The 24,440-nt window shown below is 40.5% G+C and overlaps 1 protein-coding gene across 2 annotated transcripts in view; it reads left to right on the forward strand.

The window, feature by feature from the left end:
• Positions 1–24,440, forward strand: part of plxnb1b (plexin b1b) — a 68,124-nt gene that overhangs the window by 5,861 nt on the left and 37,823 nt on the right. For both annotated transcript variants that reach the window (XM_008410420.2, XM_008410421.2), the window contains exon 2: positions 10,047–10,117. The gene's annotated coding sequence lies outside the window, so the exon portion shown is untranslated. The remainder of the gene's footprint in view (positions 1–10,046; positions 10,118–24,440) is intronic.

Raw genomic sequence — 24,440 nt, forward strand, 5'->3', positions numbered from 1 at the left:
CAGTGCAAATATCTTAGTAAACAAAACTAACTCGCAGGTAATTTTTCAGTCAATAATTTCTTAATATTGATGAAAAAGATCTAGTTAAACTAGACAAAGATACTCGGTAAGATTCTGTGTTTTTGCATTGAGCTGCTTTTTTATCCATCAGCTGTTTGGGCCTGAAGGATGCCTTTTGCCACCTAGGTTTTCTCGAAGGTTTTCTCCTCTTGGACTTCATTCACCACTCTCTGTGCTGCTCTCTGTTGAAATAAAATCCGAAACTGACGGCAAAATTTCCTGAAATGACTTGAATTCCCCTTTACTGGTGTATGAATAGCAATGGATAAAACTGAAACTGTGAAAGTGACTTAAACACCAAACCCTCTCTGCTCTGAGAACAGAGTACATGGTTCAAGTCATGCAGTGGTTCTGAAAAGTGTCCACACCTCTGTCAAACCGCCAGGCACTTATTTTTTCAGGATGAAAAAATAAAGACACCGTGATGAATCATCTTGAAACTTGTTCCACACTGAAAACCAAATAAATCTGTTAGAAAGAGAAAAATTCAAAAAGTGCAGTACGGGAGTTGAACTACTTTGTTGTAGCAAATGTTTTGACTGAATTTAAGCATTCAGTCTTTGGTAGAATCTGCATCTTCACTTTGCAGTGCAAAGGCTCTCTAAAATCTCCCTGTTGCAAAGTCAGTGTGTTTGCAGCAATGAGAGACGGTTTGTAGCGAGGTGTTGAGAATTTAGTTTAGAACTACGCAACACGTTAATTAGTCCAACATGAAGCCAGGCCAGATAAAGCAGCAAGTTCTGTCTGATGAAACACAGGTTTAGACACAGGTTTATCATAAGAGTTACGTAGACAATTACGTGTTTTGCCACCACTGGTGTGACAGCTGCTCTGGTGTAGCAGAACAGTGACTTGCAGGAGATTCACACTGCAAAAACATTAAACCTTACCGAGTATTATTGTTCTAGTGCAAATATCTAAGTACACTTGAAATAAGAAAAACTAACTTACAAGCTACTTTTCAGCAAGATATAGGAGCTTGTTTTAAGTAAATAACTCCTTAATAGATGGGAAAAGTTCTAATTCCATTGGCAGATTATTTCACTTACAACATTGGAAAAAATGTTTTGTTATAATTTACATAACCTGCCAGGGGAACTAGTACTTTTTTGCCAATATTAAGGAGTTACTTAAAACAAGCTCCTATACCTTGCTGAAAATTTACTCGTAAGTTAGTTTATTTTTTTCAAGTTTACTAAGATATTCACACTAAAAGCTAGACCAAAACTACTTGGTTGGATTTTGTTTTGTTTTTTGCAGTGCACTGCCAGATGTGGTAAACCAAGAAGCTTCAGAAAAAACTTGCGACTTAGCATATCGGCTTAAAATTCAAACTGCCACATAGCAGAACCACTTTTGGAAGTTCTTGAAGAGAAACTTCAAGAACTTCCAAATGTTCTATTCTCAATAGTGGTGGAGAATAGCAGTTCTCCACCACCTGTCAGTTGCGACACTTCACAACTGACAGGCATCTTTCTGTTTTGTTATTATTACTCTGCCTGGAGCGTTGTTTTGTCGCACAATAAATGGCAGCTCACACTTGCTCGCAAGAAGTTTGTCATCTTGATTTTGTCTGTAACTCGGTGCTGAGCACTGCTTTCTTCCTTATTGCTCTGGTTCATGAGATAATTTACTTATTGTCACTTGCTAGATTAATTCCTCACTTTATTGTTTCTGACTCAATGTTGGACACCCAATATGAACCTTTTCTAGTACCTCCATCCTTGCATGCTCTTGCTTACCGTTTTATTTTTTGTTTGTGAAGCAGTTGTTGATGGAAGGGCCTTTGAGAAGGAGAGCCAGAAAATGAGTCAAACTGACATCAATGGATAGGTGATCTAAGTGCCTTCCTGATGAAACCTACTCAAAGCTGCCAACTTTGTGTAGCTTTGTCTGCACAAAGTCTGCAGCTTTGTGCAGACAAAGCTGCAGACTTTGAAGCTGATTTTTAGGCAGAATCCTTCAAGTCGAGCTCTAATCCGCTCTTCTGTTTTACAGTAGGGTCTAATCTTAATCCAGTTTTAATTGAGCCTAATTAGACCTCGGATTAGGACAAGGTAAAAGCTGCTGTTATCTTCCGCTTTACATCTTACGTGGAATCTATCTCCATGTAAGATGGAGCAAAGCTGAGGAAGAACCATTTACCATTTTGTTTTTTCATAATATTCCAAAAGAACTCCTAAGCCATTGTTGTTTTTTTATTGGCAATAAGAAGGTTATCGCAATAAATGATAATGTTGTTTAATTTGAGGTAATTTTCAAGTAATATAATGGTAATGGCAACCTCTTTTAGACCACATGTACAAGGAGCACTGTTGATGACAATACTAACTGATTATGACTGAATCACAAGTAAAAACGCAGGTAGCCAGAGAGAGACTCTTAAAGTTTCTCAGAACGATATATATAAATGGAGATGAGAGGTAACATTACAGACTTACAGTAAATATAGTTCTGTTTAACCTGACTGAGCTTAAAAAAAGGAATAAATTCATCTGACAAAGTTCCTGAATTTACTTTTAGAGGAAATTATAGATGTTTGCAGAAGCTTACATTATTCAAATAATTCAGTTTTACATAAAGTTCATTCAAGGATGGACAAGTTTTAAAAAAATTTAATTTTTTTTTATAAATGCTTAGGAAAAAATGCTGAATATACACAATGTGTCAAACCATAATCTTCTCTGTCAATAAATCTGAGCAGAAAACAGGATGACGTTTACCGAACAAAGAAAAAAAAAAGGTGAAAAAGAAAAAAAAACCCCATCATGGAACATGTGGTAACAAAATCGTATAAAACTGAGAATTTTAGGAGGAAATGAGTCCATTTCAGTATTTAGAAGTGATTGTATTTAGACCTCAATTTTTTGCTGAGACAAATGTAAACTACAGACATGCAAACTGAAGTCAGCACATTTTTACTGGTGTGTGTTTTGCCTTCATGCACCTGCATGTAGCTCTGCAGCCTCCACAGAGAATGCAGATAATACTGTTTGGATGTTTTCGACTGGGTTTATTTTAGAATTTTCTTTCCAGAGGCTACATTGTCTGTGCACGGTCAACTTTAGAAGGGAGTGGGTGTGGGGAGATGACGAGGGAAAGCAGCCCCTTCTCCTTTGTTTCTTTTGTTGTGGAGGAGGCTGAAAAGAACTGGCCGCTGAAGGAGCGCCACGTTAGGTGGAGGTTACGGATCCGTGTGCCTCTGCTGAGGCTGAGGTGAGGAGCTGATGTTGAAGTATTTAATAGGCCTGTCATGATGACAAATTTTACTGGACGATAAAATGTCCCAGAAGTTATCACGATAAACGATGAAGTTGTTGTTTTGAGACCATTTTCAAGTTCTAACAATAATAAAGCCATAATAATGCAAGAACACATTCTCAAAGATCAACCAACTTTAAATTCTAAAGAGCATTTAACAACTGGAACCGGAAGACATTTTAAATATTCAAGATAAAAATAAATAAATAAATATCAAGTTTCTGTAAACAAAATTATCCTTAAAGGAAAACACAGACTATTTGAGACCAAAGCACCAAACTGAAGAGTTTTATCACCCAGTTTTTGGTAGAAAGCAAGAAAAACGATTAATCATGCAAAAGGAAATTATTGCGTTTGTTTTAATTTATCATTCGATTAATAAATTTTTTGATTATTGCGACAGGCCTAAACAATGAGTATGAATGAGAGAGGGGTCATTTAAATATTTGGAGAGTGAAAAGAGAGGGAGAAAATGGCATAGTGGGCGAGCGAGAGTACACAATGAAACCAATAGTAACTAGACTTAAGAAACATAATTAAACTAGTGTAACAAAGAATAGCTTGACATTAGAAATAAACAAACTAGAATCACTAAGAAAGAACTGAACTAACATAAATACAGAAACGGGACTGGTCTGATGAAAATAAGAAACTGAGGAAAGCAGAAATAAACAATCCCTGAAACAACTCAGGATCCTGACAGGCGGGGTGGAGGATGGGTGGGGTGAGGATGGAAAACTGTTGGTCAGTGGGAAAACGGCTGGTGTTTTCTTCAGTCTCCTCAGAGAAAGCACAGGTGAGTGGGTGTGGCTGCAGAGGTAATGTTCGCCGTCTATTTGTTTCCCAGGCGGCATCATCCAATCCGCGTCAACTTAGTGAAACCAACGCTGCAACCTGAGGGTTTGTTACTGGATTTGGATCATTGTAATTACAGCGCTGATTGTTGACAGCAGGATTGTCATTAATCCTGGATTTGAATTTCCGAGAATGGTTTTGGGAGGCCTTCGTGAAACTAAACCGTCTCTAGCTGACATCAGCTCACTGGCTCTGGCTTTTGCACCCAGCGGCGGTGATATGAGAGGTAGCAGTGTACTGTGGTGACACCGGGAAGGTGTTTTCTTTTTTTTTTCTTCTTTTTTTTCCTCTTGGTCATACAATCATGAATGTGTGTGGTTCTTCATGGCCAGAGGAGAGGCATGAAAAGCAGTGTTTTGAAATGCAGTCAGTTAGAGGTCGTCCAGTGGCAACCACTGGAGAAGAGTGAACACTCAGTTTCCCTAGAAACGCCCTTTTTCTCTAGACAGCACGCTCTAATTTAACTCCCCTCACACATCCTCCACCCCTTTCCTTTAAATGCTTTGGGGGGAGGACTCCTTTTATAAGGAAAAGAGGAGAGTTTCTATGGAGGGCAAAAAAAAAACGAATGTTTGAAAGGCATATAAGTTTAGACCAGCTGGTGGGCTCCACAATGACCCAGCAGTCAGCCTACGGTGCCTAAGACTGCCCTACCTAGCTTAAAGTATGCAGCCTTGTGGTCAGAGTTGGGTAGTAAGTAGCTACATTCACTCAATTACATTCACTTCAACAACCTTTTTGAAAAAAGGTACTTTTAGGAGTATTTTTACTACGCTGTACTTTTCACTTTTACTTGAATTTTATTATGAAGTATCTCTGCTCTTGAGTAAAATTTCTGGATTCTTTACCCACTGAATGAATTTAATCAGTTACTCAGTATTTGTGTCGACTTTTTTACTAAATACTTTTTTTACTCTTACTTGAGTAATTTCTTGGACGGCTACATTTTACTTTTACTTGAGTAAAAATATGTTGAAGTAGTGCTTGAGTACAATTTTTTTGGATTCTCTACTCAGCTCTGCTATTGGTTGCAGGAAAAACGATATATGTCTCAGTTATGAGCTTTTTTCAGCCTGTAGTAATGTTATGAAGTGGTGAAAATAAACTTTACTCAACTGGTGGCTTGCAATATTAAATATCGTTGTACTTTGTATCAAAGTTGGAGCTAGCGGCTCCCACGGGCCATCAAAGCTGGTCTCCTGGTAGCTCCTTTGATGGCCCGTGGGAGCCGCTAGCTCCACTACTTTGTTGGGAAGCAATCTCACATTTTCCATGATGATGGAAAATGGATGACGGGTCCATACCCCGGTCATGGCGCCCGATGCCTGTACGTCTTCCTTCTCAGCTCACGGGGAATATCGGGTCACTCGGTGGAAGGCGGTACAGTCGAGCTACTGAGAGCTAGCATATACCTGGTGTAAACAACAGTCACTGAATAAAATAAAAAATAGAGGTTAAAACAACAACAGCTCTCCAGACAATAGTCATCTCAATTTTGAACAGAATAGTAGAGCGCACAGAAGCGCATGTAAAAAAAGATTTAAAAACACAAGAAAATGTATGCTGAAAGCTGAGAGCTGCTGAAACGGGCTGTCAGTTTGAACGGTGCCAGAACACAAAGAACAGGCTGGGTCAGATACAGTTCACCATGTTTGGACCCTGCCCTGAAGAACCAGGGCTTCCCCCAGAAAACCTGCTAAGCCCTGTGGGGGTCCACCAGCGTCCCAATGGGTTCTTGTAAAAAAAAAAAAAAGCAAAAAAAAAAGCTGCAGTCTATAACTTTTACAATACTTCTTGTTTTTTTTTTTGGTTTTGTTTTTTTACATACTTGTTACAACTGTCACATTATGTGATAAGATCTTTAAAAAAAAGGTTGATTTTGTTAATAAGCTTACGGTTTCTTTCATTTCCTTGAGAAAATCCTTTCTTGGAGAGAGTTTTTACTTGGTAAATAGTTTACTCTGTTCCATACGTTGTTCAATGTTTATACGCCAGTAAAAGAAAATGTTAATTTTTGTTTACACTACTATTTACTCGCTATAGAGGACAAAAGCCACCTGAGAACAGCTAAAATGATCCTGTATATGTTGGTTATAAAGGATGAGATCGCCCTACTACTTCAGAGTTCTGCCTGCAAAATAACCATATTAATTACAGGAGTGTAAACAGACAATGTGTTTTTTGTTGGGTTAACATACAAACTTCAAGAAATCTGCAAAACAGTCGAAACACTGAGTTCCTTTAAATCTAGACTATAAACCCAGCCCTTCAGAGTTGCTTCTCAACCACGATAAATGAAACACTGACCAACATATTTTATGTGTATGATTTTTGGTGATGACACTTGTCAAAATGTGACGTTTATTCAGTTGTTGACTGCTTCTACTTTTATTATATGAAGCACCTTGAACCGCCTCGCTGCTGAAATGTGCTACACAAATGAACATGACTGACTGATACTAAAGCTTTATGATAAACTAGGCAAACTCTAAAATGTCTGCTCATGTTGTTGTTTATGCTCTGTGCCAGCGATATCGTCAGTACGGCTCTACATCTACCCCCACAGCAGCACATGCTTACTGTGCTCAATATTGATTACTCCAATAATCCCATGACCTAATATCCAACATAGTAGAGGATAATTAAAAGTGGCCTGATTTACATTTGTACCCAGTGAACAAGCACGATTTATGCAGCTAAAGGCATTAACTGTTTTTTTGTGTGGGATTTTGCTGATCCCACCAGTCACCACACCAACTTCACATCTACTATCCATCTTTAAAGGTTATGCATGCGTCATTCTAAACACTACATGTCACTGCTAAGAAGATGCAAGCAGAAAAAAGGACCTATAGAGGAGAACACCTCAGAGACATGGTTGAGCAGGTTTGGTTTGGTCGAACTTGCCTGGGCTGAGTCCTGACAGAAGATCGTTGGGATGAATTAGTGTGAAAACGTCTCCAGTGCCAGAGCTCAGTAACACTCTCCTGGAGGAGTGATAATTGCCTTAGACACACTTCATGAGCTTCTTCCTAAAGGAAGCGAAGCTTTTGTAGCCGCTGTAATGTCTTTTAATTAAGAATGGGATGCCATTCAAGTTCACGTGACAAAATACTGTTGGCATTATAGTTTAGCAACACATATGTTTGGGGGAAATGGTAATTTAGGCTTGAGGAATCTGAATTGAATGAAACCCAGGTTCAGATGGTGCCAAACCTTTTGGCTGAAGTGGGTTAAAAGATGAAACAGAAAACCCCGGTATCACTTCCCACCAAGTGTATATTTTAGGTATCTGAAGAAAGGAAAACTTCACATTTCTGTAGTTTAATTACAGAGCAGCTTTGCCTGGAGGCACACTCTCGCTGTTGATTTCAAAAAGGAAGGCTCGGTAAGCGAGGAAACTATGGCATTGTTGGTATCTGTGGCCTCGGGCGTGTGACGGTTCCAAAGCCACCGGGCAGACAAAAAAAAAAGATTTTAGTAAAAATGAAAAAGGCACTCGAGGTTGCTGACCAAATCAAGAGTAAACCATGATTTGATTGTTCTGTCTTCCACACCTAGTGGTGGATCACATCTGCTTTCTACATGTAGCTGTGTGTAAAAAGTCCTGGGTTAAAGGAAACCACTTCAATACTTCTGATTAAATTTGCTCATGTTTTCAAATAAAGTACTTTTAAAATCTATTGGATATTCATCTTCAATCTTTTTTTTTGTTCCACCAGGTAAACCATCATCTGATGTGGATTTTAACCTTGATTAGAAACAACTTATTGGTTAAGTTTGCATGAACCAGTTCACAGCAGTGCTCTTTTTCTTGGTAGTCAAAGCATTTCTGATAAATGTTAAATATAGTTATATTTTAAAAGAAGTTTAGAATACATGCACATCTACAGGTAATCGCATATTGCTATGACTTTTTGTCATAATTCCACTGATTGGTTCTGAGCCTAGTTTGGCTCTTTTGATTAATATGAAATAGGAAGTTCAGTTGCTGAATATGCTTAATAATGTGACCGCAAGTGATTTAGTTCTTGCAGAGGTTAAACTGAAATCTGGAACTGGTAGTAGCAGTAGTAGTACTAGTAGTAGTAGTAGTTGTTGTTGTTGCATGTTGGTTTTAAAAATACAGTGAATCTGGAAACTGTTCACAACGGTTCACTTTTCCCTCATATTGTCTTTCTGTCTCATCCCCCCTCCAGACTATAAACCTAACATCCCATAATGGTTGTTATTTTAATTTATTTATAGATTTTTGCAATTGCAATGAAAAAAAAGATATGTATATAAATATTCACAACCTTTTGCTAAATACTTTGTTGATGCACCTTTGGCACCAAGTACAGTCTCTGCTGTTTGAATTTAGAGCAGGTTTTCACTGTATAACGCTGCTTCCATCTTTACCTTTATGCTATCCTGACTAGTCCGCCAGGTCCTGTCACTGAAAACGATTTCAGCAGCATGATGCTGCCTCCGCCGTGCTTCGCCGTATTCACCCACTGAAGAGTTCAGCCGTCTTCTCTTCAGACTAGGGAATTTTCTTTCTTCTGCATTAAGAGTGCTACAGTCGCGTTTTGGCGTCATGTTACATCTTGAGGTTAGAAATACAGAAAACATGAAAACCATGTGAATATTTTAAAAGAAGTTTAGAATACATGCACATCTACAGGTAATCGCATATTGCTATGACTTTTTGTCATTTGACATGTCATTTGACTACATTTGACATGTAGCAAAACAGCAGACCTAGTGGACATACAGAGTAGCTTCAGTGGAAGAAAGAAGCAGCTACAGCACCCTAAAAAAACCCCCGGAACAAAACAAAGAAAACCCGTCCAACCAGTTCAATTCCATAGGGTGAACTGGGTTTTACAGTAACACCTTATTTAAAGAAGTGTGCATTAGACTGATGTCACACTGTAACATGACATAACATCTGTCATGAACATGAAGGAGTTTTCATGAATGTCTATGACTGTTGTCATGAAGTGTCATTCAGTAAATAATGACACTTTACTCAGTTAAAAGTTGACTCTTTTAATGCAACTTTACATAAAATGTTAGAATTTACCAAATAATGCTAATTCTCTTTTAATGGCCTTTTAATGCCACTTTGCATTAAAAATGTCATTATTTACTAACACTTCATGGCAGCAGTCATAAACATTGATGAAGACTCCTTCATGTTTATGACTGCCACATGTCTGTCTAATGCACACCCCTTCAAATAAAGTTACTGTTTTCTGAGATGCATTTTAGACTAATTGGTGGAACAGCATTGTGTTGATTAAGTCAGGAACTGTAACGTTTTACAGTTTTAAAACGAAACTGGAAATAAACAAAGCGGATCTCCTTTGTGTCTGTTTGAGGTAATTGGTAAACCCGGTGGATTGTGCAAAATCTTCCCTAAAACCGGCGCTTCCTGGACAAACTGTAGCTCTTTCTCAGCATCTTAATAAGATTGGAGGGATAACCTCCGGACAAACAAGCAAACTCAATCACCCGCTGCCGCATCAGGCTCGGATAAGCTCTGCTCAGTCCGCCTCCCAGTGGGGGGAGAGGCTTTTTAGATGGGAGGACAGCTGTGAGGAGGTTTCCTCCACTCAGTCCTCCACCTGAAGCTTCGGCACCGACTCTCACACACACACACACACGCCCCCACTCCCCACACACACACACAAAAAAGTTTCTGCAGATACCAAACTATATCATGTTTTATCACACACACTTCCTTCACAGGAAATTCAAACTCATTTTGGACGGAGCAAAAAAGTTTGAGCCTGGTCTTCTTAACAGTGTGGGGGGGAGTAAATGGTCACAGTAGCTTTTAAAGGCATGTTTGTTCTATCATCTAACTCTGTGCATTTTTGCAGGTTTTGACAAAACAAAATGGCAGCCATGGATGGATCTGGAATGGCAGGAAAGGGGCACTGAGCGTCCAGAGGTAGGAAATCCAACTCTAGCCTGCAAAACGTGGGCTTTGCTTTATTATTGTTGTGGAGAAAAAAGAAAGTTGAATATGGAAAGCATGAGTTTTACTCCAATACATTAAACATAATGCAACTTCCTGAATAATAAAAGATCTTTTGTTAATATTATGCTTAAATGGAATGTTTGTCTTTGATTGCAATATCCCAACTTGAGTATTTCCTTAAATTTGCATACAGTTTCTTTCTTTGTTTATCACAGATAGCACACACAAAAAGGGACGATCATTTTTGAGGCCGCCTGTGCTGCTTTTCGACCTCCATGTCCTCGAAGGTCCGAGATTTAAACCCCCCAAAACGTTGAACAAAATCTTTTTCTAACAAAGTGAGAAATCAGGTGTCGGAAATCACAAACTGAGCTTTAAATAAGCTGCATTCACAGAACAATTGGACTCGTCTAGAGTTTAGATGTCAAATATTTTGATTTGTCTTCTGTTGCCAAAATCTATGAACCGGTCCGTAAATGCTCTAGTGAATCAGAGGCCAACCTCAGCGCTGTGTCCACAACGATTTGTCGAGCACACGAAGTAAATATTTGTAGTCGAATGTGTAGAATGCTGTACAATTGCAGGTCAAATTTTTGGTCGCATTTCATTTGAAGTGGTGTGAGTAATACTGACATAACACCCGTCGTAAACATGGAGTCTTCATGAATGTTTAAGATTGTTGTTAATAAGTGTAATTCGGTAAATAATGACACTTATAAAGCAAATTTTTAATGAAACTTTGTATTAAAAGTGTCATTATTTATCAAATAATGCAAAGTTGGCACTTTGCAATGACACTTTTAATGCAACTTTGCATTAAAAGTGTCATTACTTACCGATTGACACTTCATGACAACAGTCGTAAACATTTATGAAGACTCCTTCACGTTGACGACAGGTGTTATGTCATGTTTACGACGATGTCATGTCAGGCTTGTGCTCACCGCTTCAAATAAAGTGTTGCCAAATTCATTGGCTTGTTAAATCAAATATGTGCAAGAACGTTTTGCACAAAAAACCACCCAAACAACAACCATGTGAGGATGAAACCAGCAGCCTTTTATTCTTTTGTTGCCATAAAGAAGTTTAGTTTTCTTCTTCTGCACAGTCAACCACCCCCACCCAGCCTGCCCACTTCCCACCACACTCAGCAGCTATTTAAAGTGGCTGCGGCTGTTCCATACTGCTGCGCCTGTGCCAAACCAGGAGCTGAGGCCGGGCGAACCGAGGCCTCCCTGCTGTGACGTGGAGCTGATTGTTTTCATACTCGCCTTCCCAAGATCGGTCCCTCTGCCTTTGTGGTCTTGCTGTTTTTTTGCCTTTGCCGTGTGGATTGTGTTTTTCCTTTCAGCTGACCTTGGTTACATAAACTAACACTTGATCCCCCCTTCCATGTTTCTTCTCTCTGCCCTCGCCCTCCCCTCTTTTTCCTAATCCGCCACTTCGCCAGCCTGCTATCCTTTCAGAGCTCCCCACAAAGTGAAGAATTTTGATTATGCTGTGAAAGTTCAGTCTGCTGGAGCTTTGAGTGGCTGGTGTGACGGTTCTGCCTTCTCATAGCCTTTATTTCAGTGCACATCAGGGGAAGATATAATTTCAATATAATATGTGGCTGCGTTCCCACAGCAGGCAAATGCGCCCCATATCCGACGTTTTTTCAGGGCAAGCTGATCTTTTCACCCTTCGCCCCCAGCCCCCAAAAAATAAAACCCAATCTATGCCACTTGTGTATGTGGAATTAAATCAGATGCATATCCGATTGTTTTCAAAGAGTCTGCTGCCTGAATGATCATGTCGCATTTTATCCGACTTTTAAGTCACTGACGTTGAGGCATGTGTCGTAATTCTGCAGCACAAGAAGCCAGACAGAGTAAATCTGGATGCAAGCAAATGAAAATGATTATTATGACCTTATGGAAGCAGTCTGTCAGTGAAGTGCATCGCATCACACTCCCACCACTCCTGGTTCAGATTCCAGGTTTTCTGTACAGCAGTTACAGTCAGTGCTCCACTGCAGCGCGTTGCTATTCGCTGTTCTTTCTCGTCTTAGCTTCCCTCGTCTCGTTATGATCTTCTCACAATTCTGTCGGCTCCCATTGCTGAATGAACGTTCTTCTTCTACGCATGCGGGTCGCTTCGGGGTCGTAAACCGTTCACACAGAGGTCTGACTGCGGTCGCATTTGGTAGTTGCATGAACGACCGTGTTTCTGACCAGCCTGATTTGTCTATGCTCAGGGTTCATCCTTCCCCAATTTGAAGGCTATGGCGTTTATTTTTCAGCGATGTACCCAGACAGATCCTGGGGGAGTTTGGCGCTGGATAGCTGTCGGTCGCCTCATTATTTTGAGTCAATGCTAATGTTGTCTACCATTTACTTCAAGTCAGTGATTTATAATTTTTGTCTCTTCAATTCTATTGAGAAGCTTGTCGTAGTGGAGACGAGCTGGAGAAATAAATTTCTATTTTTTGCACTCAAATTACTAAAGGGGTAAAAAAAAAAAGTGGATTGTTTTTCATGTAGTGTCCCCTTTAATTTTGAAGTAATCCAGTTGTGAGGGTAGAGAGTATGAAATTGCAATAACTGGGTATATAAAATAACTTTCAAAAGGCAAAACTGGTTGGAAGAAAAACTGCAACACAACTTTGTGTAATCTCCTAAATTTGAGACTGTTGGTTATAATTTCATCTTTTCAACTATCCACATCCCTTACAGCTATTATTTTGAGCTCTTAAGGGGCGTGTTAAGGGGCCACACACCAATAATTTTATGTTTCTAGTTTTTATTTGACTTATACAAATTGAGATGTGTTGCACATACTTTTGTGGATGTAAATCAACAATAAAAATCAAAATAACTGATCGCAAAAAAAGGCAAAGCTGAGATGAGAGATCCAGGAAAACAACAGGATTGCTTAAAAAAGAAACTAAAGGAAGTATAACTAATTACTAGTGTGGATTTGCATGTTGGTGAATTGGTGTGCGATTGTTTGTGTGCACCAGTGGGTGTGTTTTGCTGTGCAAAAGCACTTGGAGTGGTTTTTGTACCATGTCTGATCTGGTTCTGAGTTGGTCTATGTTAACAAAAAGAACTGATTTGTTTCCTCTCACCCCCAAAACGTTGCTATGGCACCATCTCACGGCAACCTTAAGGTCTCCTCTGGTAAATGTTTAATCCTCCTCCTACTGTATGTTGAATTTCTGTCGACAAGTTTAAACCGGTTATCTCCCTTCATCACTTTATACCACTATCACCAGTCTGGTGTCAAAGTGCAGCAGTTTGTAGTGTGAGTTTTACAATGGCATCGGATTGGTTGCTTTCCTTAACGATGGTTGTAGACTTGAACTGTAGACTAGGTAGTGCCTGGAAATTAGATGTGTGTGAGAAAGCCGTTGGCTGCTCTGTGAGGTGACCACGCTCCACCTGACGCAGACAAAACACGGACCGTCTCCTACAAACAACGCTTTGAGGATTTATCATGAGATCAATGTGAAGTCTGCATGGGACGGGGGATGTAAGATTCTTCTACAACGTAGCATTTTGAAAAGGATGAAAGCATATTTTCTACAAGGTTAAACTTATTTGACAGTAAAAGTCAAAGATTTATTGCTTCATTTATGAGTTTCAGCCTGAGTCATTGTCTGAAATGGTTTTAAATGTTTTTTTTTTGTTGTCTTTTTTTACATTGACTGTTTCTCTTTATTCCCTCCCTCCCAACATTACATCAGAACATTACCCAAATGAGATACGTGAAAAGCCCGGAGCGATCGACCTTGCTTATCTCTGGATGCACATTGAGACAAGGTGACTCTTCACGGAGCTAGACAGCCGCTACGCTCACAGCAAGCAGAACAATGTAATCAAATCATGTCGTTTAGCTCTCTGCACCGTTGATCCTTTTGGGACTGCCTTTCTGTGTCTGAACTGCACCAGCAACGGCTGAACTTCACATAACTTCCACAAAAGCAACCATCTGAGAGACGACGGTGTGTGTCCTCGATTCCGTGTCAGAGAAAACATTTCATTGACGACCTTTGTAGAGTCCAGTATCTCAGTTGCTGTCTGACCTTCACTTTCCTGGCTCTTTGATGAAAGCATGTCTGAGAGAGTCATTGTTTTATCCCCTCCTCACCATGGTGAAAAAAAAAAGTGGCTTTATTAAATTAGCATCGCCTTGCTACGTGTCTAATACACCAGTATAAGACAAAACTCCTCTGGTTTGTGTTTTGCTTTTAGTTTTTTTTGGACATTTGACATGACCATCACAAGTCTGAGACATATAGCTTATAAATGAGCTTCTATAGTGTTATTCTGCTCATAATGACAACCTAATGCACCAATTGCAGTTTTCTGGCCGATCGCCGATTAAGCTCTTTAAAAAACCTGACCTGCTGATTCAGATTTTGGCCGGTACTGAAACTTGTGTTTTTGTCTTGCCTAGCGGTACATGAGCACACGTGTTGTGGAGTTGAACTCACACCTTTCAAGTTTTAAGATGACCGCTCTTCCCACTAAGTCCCAGCTCCTCTAGAGATGCTGTGGGTTATTTACATTTGCGCTACTCCGGCTGAATTAGCTCAAATGCTATTCAAATGTCACAGCAATGAGCCAACAATACCCTTCTCATGCTCCGTTGTGCATGCCCTCTGTTTGTGCTGGTGAAGATTTAGTTCTCAACAATTCTGGTTTGTAAGTTGGCATCACACAGCGGCAATATGCCTCTGACCGAGAACACCAAAGTCCAAGACCGCAGTTAGATTTCAGGATCACCTGCTGTCTACTGCAGCCGATGAAATTAAATAAACGGGAACACAGAAAACCAAAAAATGACATCATATGAAGTGGTGAACACACAATGAAAGGGGAAACCCTTCCTCTGCCCTGAATTTCTAAAAGAAACTCAGGATCTCTAATTGTGGTGGGTTGAACCAACTCATCTGACTTTTTTCAGTGTGGAGAAGCAGCAGCTCTGCCTCAGAGGACAGAAGTCCTCACCCTGCTTCTTAAAGTCTCGCCGTACCTCTCTGTGTCTGTGTCTGCATATGAAAGCTACTTGGGAATTGCAGACAAGCGAGCGTTCACGTCCTCACTATTAGCTCAGCTGAATACACTTCAGTCCAGTAAAACGCCACAGAGGGCGATAAAGTGGTGGCTTCTATACTGCCTACTTGTAAAGGAGAAAAAGAAAAGAATTGAAATAATAAGTAGTGAACTTAGAGAATATGAATAGTGATGTTTTTGAACCCTTATTTGTCCTGAGATGTAACGTGTAGCTCAGTGGGAAGAGAACTTGTTTTTGCAACAGCAAATCTACGTTTTATACCTACTGGATGCCAACACATTTAAAATGGAGCACAAAGATGCTACAGCTGTTTTACATATAGTCAAACAAAGCTTCTGGGGAATAATATTATAGGTTTATGAAGTACTGCAGTTCCAGATTACCTTTGCATCAGAGCTAGTAGCTGTGCTGGTGATGCTCTGTGTGTCTTGGTCTGAACTGGGAGACAGACGTGAAAAAAACTGATTCTCTGCAGACAGGAGCAAACAGTGATGTTTGTTGTTAGTCTCTGGAAGGGTCAGGGTGTGGCTGGGTTCTGTGACTGGAGCTTCACGCACGCTTTTCAGTTTGTAGGTATTCTGTCTAGGCCTGTCACTATAACAAATTTAGCTGGACGATAAATTGTCCCAGACGTTATTGCGATAAGCGATGATATTATTGTTTTGAGACCATTTTCAAGTCACATAATGGTAACGGCAGAATGATGCAAGAACATGTTCTTACATTTATAATTTTAAATTCTGTTGAACATTTTACTACTGGAACTTCAAGAAATTTGAAATATCCCAAATAAATAAACAAAACAACAAATAAAATGTATTATGTCGTCTCTGTAAACAATATTGTCCTTCAAAAAATGGCCAGTTGAGACCAAAACACCAGACTGAAGACTTTTATCATCCAGGTTTTGATGGAGAAAAAAGATAAATCATGCAAATGGAAATTATTGAGCTTGTTTTAATTTCTAATGCGATTAATTGGTTTAATGCTTATTGTGGCAGGCCTAATTCTGTCATAAAGACCAAGCAGCCCCACATCATGATGCTGTGGGTTTGTCATTTCAGGAAAACGAAGTAAGATCTCTGATTTCTGATGTTCCACGTCACAATTTCCATTTTGCTTTCAGGATTGCTAAACCAAACACACTGTTTTTATTTATCCCATGTTTCATGCAAAACTATTCAGTAGAAGATAAGTTTGGATGAAAGTTGACCGTGATTCTTCAGGCTGAGAACTTGAGATGGTTATCTAGTAGAGATGGACTGATTCACATGCCTCCAGGCCGTCTTTCTAGGAACTTTGATGCATTCTATGAACAAAATGTTATTGGCCCTTGATGCCCTTGTTTTTCTGACTGGGTTGTTCAGGATCTACAATCTACAATAGATTATTTCTTCTGTTTCAATCCTATTGTGATAGGCCAGCTCTCCTCTCTGGTCAAAAAAAAGGAGAGACTTTTTTAATGAAAATTTTTTGAGACACAACAAGGGCAGAAAAGAACAGGGATGTTCTTCTTCTTGCTGCTCACATGCTTTATTTTCCTTTCTCTGGATAAAAGTGAGGTTCTGAGCCTTCAGCTTGCTGACGGTTAACATGTTGCTGCAGGCAATAGGAAAACATTCCCCTTTGTAGTTGCTGCACCTGTGCTTAACCAGATGGCAGCTAAACATTAATTTGCCTGAATAAACAGAGAGACTGATCCTCTTTTGAAAATAGGAGTTGTTAGAAATTGTGCGAAGCTCGGATTTCATCTAAAGGCGCAGCGGTACGCAAAAATCCAAATTTATTCACAAGTGCATTGGCGCCTGTCCCAGAAGTGTACTCTACCCCCACCTGGCGTAACGAACCACCTGATGCGTCACTAACTGAACCAGCAAGCAGCCAATGGGGGCAGGGAGAGTCCGCTGTCTCTTAATGTAGTTGTTCTTCCTTTGAAACTTGAAAAGATAGTGCAGAGAAATGCTCACCACAGTTTAATTAAAGCAACCTCGGCACGCACCAGATGTGGGCAGAGTACCTAAGAGGAGCACTGCTTACATATTTTTACTCAAAGAAAAGAATAAAGTAGTAGTACATTTAAACACTGCATAATCAGATGGACCAAAATATAGTTAAGTGGAAATTTGGGTGTTTTAAGGACAAAAATAACAAAATCAGGTGAAATAAGTTTTTCCAAATCAGTTTTTTTTTTTCAATAAAACTAATTTATGAAACTTTAACAGAAACTGCATGAGTGTGTCTGTGTCTGGTGAATTTTTAGTTACAACATGTTTGTTCTTCATTCAACATTTTACTCAAGAAAGAGCAGCGATGCTTCATGATTAAAATTACTCAAGTAAAAGTACATAGTACAGCATAGTAAAAATTTCAAAAATGTTTCTCAAGTAAATGTAATTGAGTAAATGCAGGTAGTTACTATCAAACTCTGGCAGCCTCCGTTGTCCTGCCGGTGGGGGTGGGGGGTCCACATCAAATGGATCCACTGATGCCTTTCGATTGCTCCACAACGGTTGTAAGTCAAACCTCCGATCTCCTGATTATGTCCCAAATACATCTGCCAGAAATCCACGGTCGTCATCGTTTCATTCTCCCCTGTGGGGAAGTATTCTCGTCTTATGTTCCAGCCTCATTCTTCTCACTCAAAACTCCCCACACAACAACACATAAAAACAAAGTGAACACGTACATTTTTGTTTGTTTGTTTTTTACAAATATAATAAGAATCTTTTTAAAAATCCCATCTGCAGAAGTATTCACAGTATCTGCCATTGTATGTAGAAATGAGGTCCTACCGACCCCACACACATAAAACTTGTATCATTTGTCCTCTACGTTTGCGTCAGTCCTCGCACACACAAGGGTTAAGGTTAAAATTGAGCTCGGGTTCAATTTTAGCCCAATTTTAACCCTTTACTCTGACACTTTCTTCCTCCTCATCCTCACTATGTTGTTTTAAACTTTGTTGTTGTTTTAAACTGTAGAAACTGATCGTTTTTAAAGTTTCCACCTGTTGTGAATCCAGCTGATTGGACAGGTTATTGAAAGGCTAACATGTGTCTATATGAGGCCAGAACATAAAAAGTCACAGGAATCGTCTGTAGACTTCAGACAGGATTGTTTCAAGGCACAAATCTGGGAAAAGTTTCAGCTGCTCTGACGGTCCGAATGAGCCCAGCGGTTTCCATCGTCTGTATAAGCCAGAGGAAGGTCCGCTTGGAGGTTTCCAAAAACTCCACTCCACCCCTGATTCATCTTTGTCACTGTAACTATGTTAAATAGTCCTTCAGAGGACCACTGCCAGTTTGAGGATTTTTTTCAGGAACGTAATTCCAAATTATTCACAGAAAATTTGCCTATTTGTTGAGGGTTTTTTTTTGTGTGTGTGTGTGTTTTATAAATCTTTAAAATATTTAAAAGATAAACCAACTTGGAGAGTGGAAATACACAATTCTGCTTGACGTGCCAATGGTTAGCCTTCGTAAAGCAACCAATCTGGGAGCACCATTCATTCTCCTCAGTGCTGATTGGCTGAACCCCAAAGAACGACACAGATAATCGAGACTGTAGATGTTTTCTTCTGTAGTAGTGCTGGGATGGTTTCCACTGTGTGTATTAATGCATATAAAGATATTTGGTATTTTGAAGTGTTCAAAAATACTTACAAGAGATCTAGCAGCACTAAAAGTAATATTTCATAAATAACTTAATAAGTTAAGCTAGTTATGAAATAATAATAGCTTTAATAGGTTAAAGCTATTATCATGTTGTACACTTTTGTATTAACTTTTATGCCAATACTGTAAATGTATTTTGGCTCAAACTTATCGTATTGTGAGAAGTGCGATATGTTTGGATCGTGAGCTTTCTGAATCTGCTCCTCTGTCAGCCTCAGGCACCAAACAGGGAGGAGAAGAATTTGTAGCAGCTTTTACCCTGAAATACTCTTGACACTTTCTTCCTCATCATCACTATGTTGTTTTAAACTTTGTTTTTAGGGGGTGGAAGTGAGGCCTTGCTTAAAAAAATAAAGAAGTACTCTGATTGTATGAGTCTGTTATTTCCTACAAAACTGACACAGCAGGTTGACATCTATGACTTCCTTTTAGAGCGATTTATTCCTAAATTGTTTGACTCTACCCTCCTACTCATACACTGACTTTAGTCTGTGCTTGTCATGCTATGATCTGTGTATTATACCACTTTGATCCTGGATCATGTTGTTTGGAGGTAATTATTTTTATGATTGAAGTGTTTATTCTAGAATCTCGTTAGTTTTTTATTCGTCTTTGCCGCCCGGTTAAAAGAACTCCAGCTGAGCTCCTTCATATACTTTTTCGGCTCTCTTGTATCGCCTCTGCATGTTCAGAAACAAACCTGCTTCCATAAGCAACACACCCCTGATGTTTTATGAAAGCAACACTATGGAAAAGCAGCATTAAGTTGACCGGACCACAAAGGGACTCTTTGTGCTCCGGTGGGTTTTTACACACAGCCTTCAGAGAGGAGCAGACAACACAGCAAAGCCAGACTAACATTTACCCTTCACTCCCTGCACTGCCCTTGTTATTGCCCTGGCAGACACAGAAAGGAGCCTTTATTTACGTCTACATGAGTATGCGTCTTGTGTGAGTGTGTGTAAGCTCGGCCAGGCTTTTCACCAGAGCATGTCGCTATCTCCGTAGTGTTAAAATCACTTCATCGGGACTGAAGGGCGGAAAGGAGCTTTGGTCCGGTCGTATGTTTGCAGCAGCAGCTGACTGGCTGTTTGTCAGAAAGAGGCCGGTGTTGTGAGGGAAAAGAGGATTAGAGCTCCGAGCTTCTGCAGGTGAAAGACAGAATGCGTGGCTTTACATTCCTGAACCGCACCATGAGCTCAGGGCATTCATATGCTGAGTGGAAATCTATACTACATATTACTGGGGGCAATTATTCACCACCTTGCAGATTCAGCGTTTTTACTTTTTGTCAAATGTCATTTTCAAGTTGAAATAAAGATGACTGGAATAATAATGTTTTCAAACTGTGATGTCTAAGAGGAGAGAGTTAACTACAGCAACCTGGCTGGGTGAGAGGAACTGGTTGTGACATCAACTGGAAATAAGTTCCTTTAGGTCGTACCACAGCATCTTCAAAGGATTCCTTTGACTAGGCCACACCAAACCTCTGCTGAACAATGATTAGCAGTTTTTCCCTATCAAAATGGCCAAGAGGCAACCTGGAATGCTTTTAGCTAACCCAAAATGAACTGACACCAGAGAGATTCTCCAGTTTTTCTCTGTGCTTCACACAAGATCAAACTCTGAATTTAAAACCTTTCAAGCACCACACATGGTTCGTACACACCCACCGCTTTCTATTGTTCGGGTTTTCTCTCTGTCTTTGCTTTCTTTCTACCAGTTCCACACTAAGGCTCTCCCAGACTTCATCCAAGATGTCGAAATCGTCTCTTCTTAACGTAGTCATGTAGCTAAAGTTATTTCATTATGTTCGTAGGGAGGCGTCATTCCTCTCCTTAGTCACTGGGTGAAGTATTTGGACAGAGCTCTGTCCGATGACTTGTTTGATCGGTCTGAAGTTTGCCGATATGTTTTATGCAGAAATGCCATTGGACAGCTTTGTCGATCTTTCACTTCAATTAGTCCGCTTCCACTCGGTAGTTATTGTTTCTGGAGACGACATGAATACTTTTGAGTGTTCATCATGTACATTACATTTGTACTTAAAAGAATGTCAAAGGACAAAAAAAACTCCTGGATGGAAAATGTGCTGTTGTCTGCAGAAAGGTGTGGCTCTCTCTCTGCGGCCGCTTCCTGATGCTTTGGGTGTGACGTATACTGAAGCACGAGGCGTGTTCCCGGGTGATCTGTGCCGTGGGTGTGAATATGATTGACTATGAGTCAACTGTTCATCTTCGGGTGAATTGTGGAAGGGCCTTAAGTCCATCAGGGTGCCTGGCCACTGTCCCACACTCCCAGACATTTTCTTGTCCCATTTCCAAAAGGGAGAATTTTTCTTCTCACCGACTCAAAGTGCCTGTTAGCTTTCGTTGTGTGAAATGCCTGGAAAAAGTGAAAACCTTTGGTATACCGATACCAAAAGTAATACAATACTGTTATTCTCTGCACAGATGGAAAAGGGAAGCAATAAAATAAAAAAATGCATCTGAGCTTTCTCCTTGTACTTTGTGAAAAACCTCTGGCTTTATTCTGATAATGTGTGCATAGTTCTGCTTCCCATAATGACCATGTGAAAACACAGGCTATAATTTGCCTGTGAGGACATTGCCTCATGAAAGCCTAAATATGCACCAGGATAAGTGGGTGTGTATGTGTGGATGCACACACATTCAGACACACTCATTCTTCCACTCCCATCCCATCACTGCACCGTTTTCATGAGCTTGAAGGTCCAGAAAAGTTCTCAGACTTTAGTTTCTTGTTTGATCAGAAAGCTTTCCACTCTGGCTGGACTAAAGTTTGCCTTCAGGCCTTGTCTGACATAATCTTTCTAGTTTTGTTAAGTAAAAAAATGTCAAAAATATTTAAACATCTACCAGAGTTTGCTCTGTAGACAGTTTTTTTGAAATAGTGACATTAACTCGGATGTGGATGAGTGTCCTACCAACTGAACCGCCGCTAAAAGCAGGAAACTGACGGCCGGCACCAGCCAGCTAGTCTTTCAAGTCTTCTTTAATCCCACGCTGCATGGGCACAAGATGTCCTACAATCTGGAAACACATTTGGTCCAACAAGGCTAGAACCATACAGCTGTGGCCACAACTATTCTAAGATCTCCTGTGGGCAGAACCAGAGCTGGTGGGACACAGCAAACCAGTGTCAGAGGTTGTGTTTAGTCAATTTGCCCCAGGATAAGTGCCAACCCGCCTACTGGGGCCACTGGGGGATCAGAAGAGCATTTGACTTCAAAGACCAGTCCTATTTATTCCTATATTTTCTTCTTGTTTAATGTACTGACAATTTTTAACAATTGCCATTGAAGAAAAGGTGTATTTGACCACATTCAGAACGAAAACTGAAAGCCAAAGTTTCAAGTTTAGTGATAGTTGCTGTCAGAATCTCTATTTCTGGTGCAAATGCAATCCGAGAAAAAATCCGATGTGCTTGTCTGTCACAGAACTTAGGACTGGATCTATGTGAAGACCCAGTTTTCCCAAACATCTAACCACAGTTCTACTTCAGAAGCGGGTGCTTCAAGCACTGAATGATCGTTCTTGTACATGTGTAGGTCGAGTGTTAATCACAACAAAGTCACCTGTGACCTGTCGGTGACCCCTGTGACTCTGTGTAGTCATATGATCCTTGGCCCTCAGTCCCTTTTATTCTTCTCACACGCAGATGTATTGACTGCAGGTGTGGTTATGCGAAGCTAGTGGCATCTGTATTTACAACCGTTATCTTATCTGCTTGTTGCTAGTAGCCTTGTGACTGAGTGGGAGCTGCACTGCAAAGCCAGTTGCCACCAGAACAGACAACGTGTGGAAAGCAGCCTGCTGGAGCTGCACCTTCGGTCCCGGCAAAGCGGGCCAGACGAATCAATATAGGGAAGTTGTCCATAAGAGTGGATCATCTCACTATTAAGTTGCCCCAGTGAAGGCCCTCCTCCAGTCCTTTCAGGCTGACAGTGGTTGCACCCTGGCTCTCCTTTCTGAGCAGGATGGAGCATCGGTCAACGGTGACGATGCCGTTTCAGTGGCAGACTCTGGTACCGATTTTTTTGAGCACCTTCTGGAGTTGAACTCCAGGGCCTCTGGTTCTGACTTCAATCCCCCCAAGGAGGATGCTTGGGGGTCGGTTACAGCCACAATCAGAATGGGTCTGGCTCTTTTGCAGCTAGATGTTTGGTGGGATCAGTCTGCAGTTTCTAACTCCTTCTTTCTGCACAGTAAGTCTGACTCTGCTTTTGTGGATCCTCCCTCAGAGGAGTACATACAGGAACAGCATGCCTGTTGGTCGGACACCAAGGCTTTTTCACATTTGATGACGGATGACGGGGCCCTGTCGGCCATGCAGGAGTTGCCCACAGTTGGCTTGGGGCAGATGCCAGCTGTGGAACCAGGCATTACCTCGCTTCTTATCCCTCCGGATGAGGCTTTGCGGCCTAATGCCTGTTGTCCATGGCCCTAGCATTGTATTACGAATGACCTTCTCTGCCATGCGACTCCGTGGCCTGCAATGGACAGATTGGGAAATCCCTCTCCCATCTGATGCTGGCCTTGTCCTCCTCTTTGGAATTTGTTCCACTTGACCACAAAGGTCTGGCTGATGCGTCTCTGTAGGCCTTTGATCTTTTGACCAGGGAGCTTGGACATATGCTGTCCGCACTTGTCTATGCTCTCTGCCAGGTCTGGCTGGAGCAGTCGCCACTTACTGAGCCTTGGAGGAGAACCCTACAGGCCCTTCCTGTGGTTCAGGGTGAAGTATTTGGCTCTTTAATCGTACAGCCCAGGCCTCTCAAATGAGGTAGCAGCTAGTAGGGCTTCACAAACGTTTAAATATAAAAATCCTTCTTCAACTCTTTGGTCACTTCTGGCTCATCATTTATCTTTATGATGGATTTCAAGGATAGGTGTCTGGAACTACTACAGTGTACAACTCAAACTTTTTTGAAAATTATGCTCCTCCCCAAACAGCTTCTGCTCACGTGCTCAATTTTTATTGGCTCTTCACATATTTTATATCAAAACGTAGGAATTCATGTCTGAATTCAGAAAATGTAACACTCACATCTATGAGTGTTACATCTATGAGTGACTTGCAGTTTTCTAGCAAATCGGCCCAAATTGGAAATAGGATGCTATATTGTGAGTGAGAAAAAAATCTCAACCAAACTTTTTTTTAACATCATATCATAGCGACACAAACTTTGACATAATTTCAGTTCGAACCTTCCTGATGCGTACGAGTTATTCATTTTTTTTATACCAGTTACAGCTTTGCCATAAATTTTGCCTGTTCCAGAGTTGTAAATCTGATTTTCGTTAAACTACGATCTCATAATTTCATGTTGGCATGACTCCACTGACCCCTCCACCATGATTAAGCTTTCTATTGAGCTTCACCTGATATTCTTTGCTTTGATTATACCAGTATTATTGAAATATTGGAGCACGTCTGCCTTGGGCGCTAAGGTAATCCCCTGCTAGAGGCACAGGGACTTTTTAGTATCTTCATTGTGTTTGTTTCAACGATAAGGAAGCCTCCAGTCGCTAGGA

Source organism: Poecilia reticulata, linkage group LG5, assembly GCF_000633615.1.
Source record: "Poecilia reticulata strain Guanapo linkage group LG5, Guppy_female_1.0+MT, whole genome shotgun sequence".
NCBI lineage: Eukaryota > Metazoa > Chordata > Actinopteri > Cyprinodontiformes > Poeciliidae > Poecilia > Poecilia reticulata.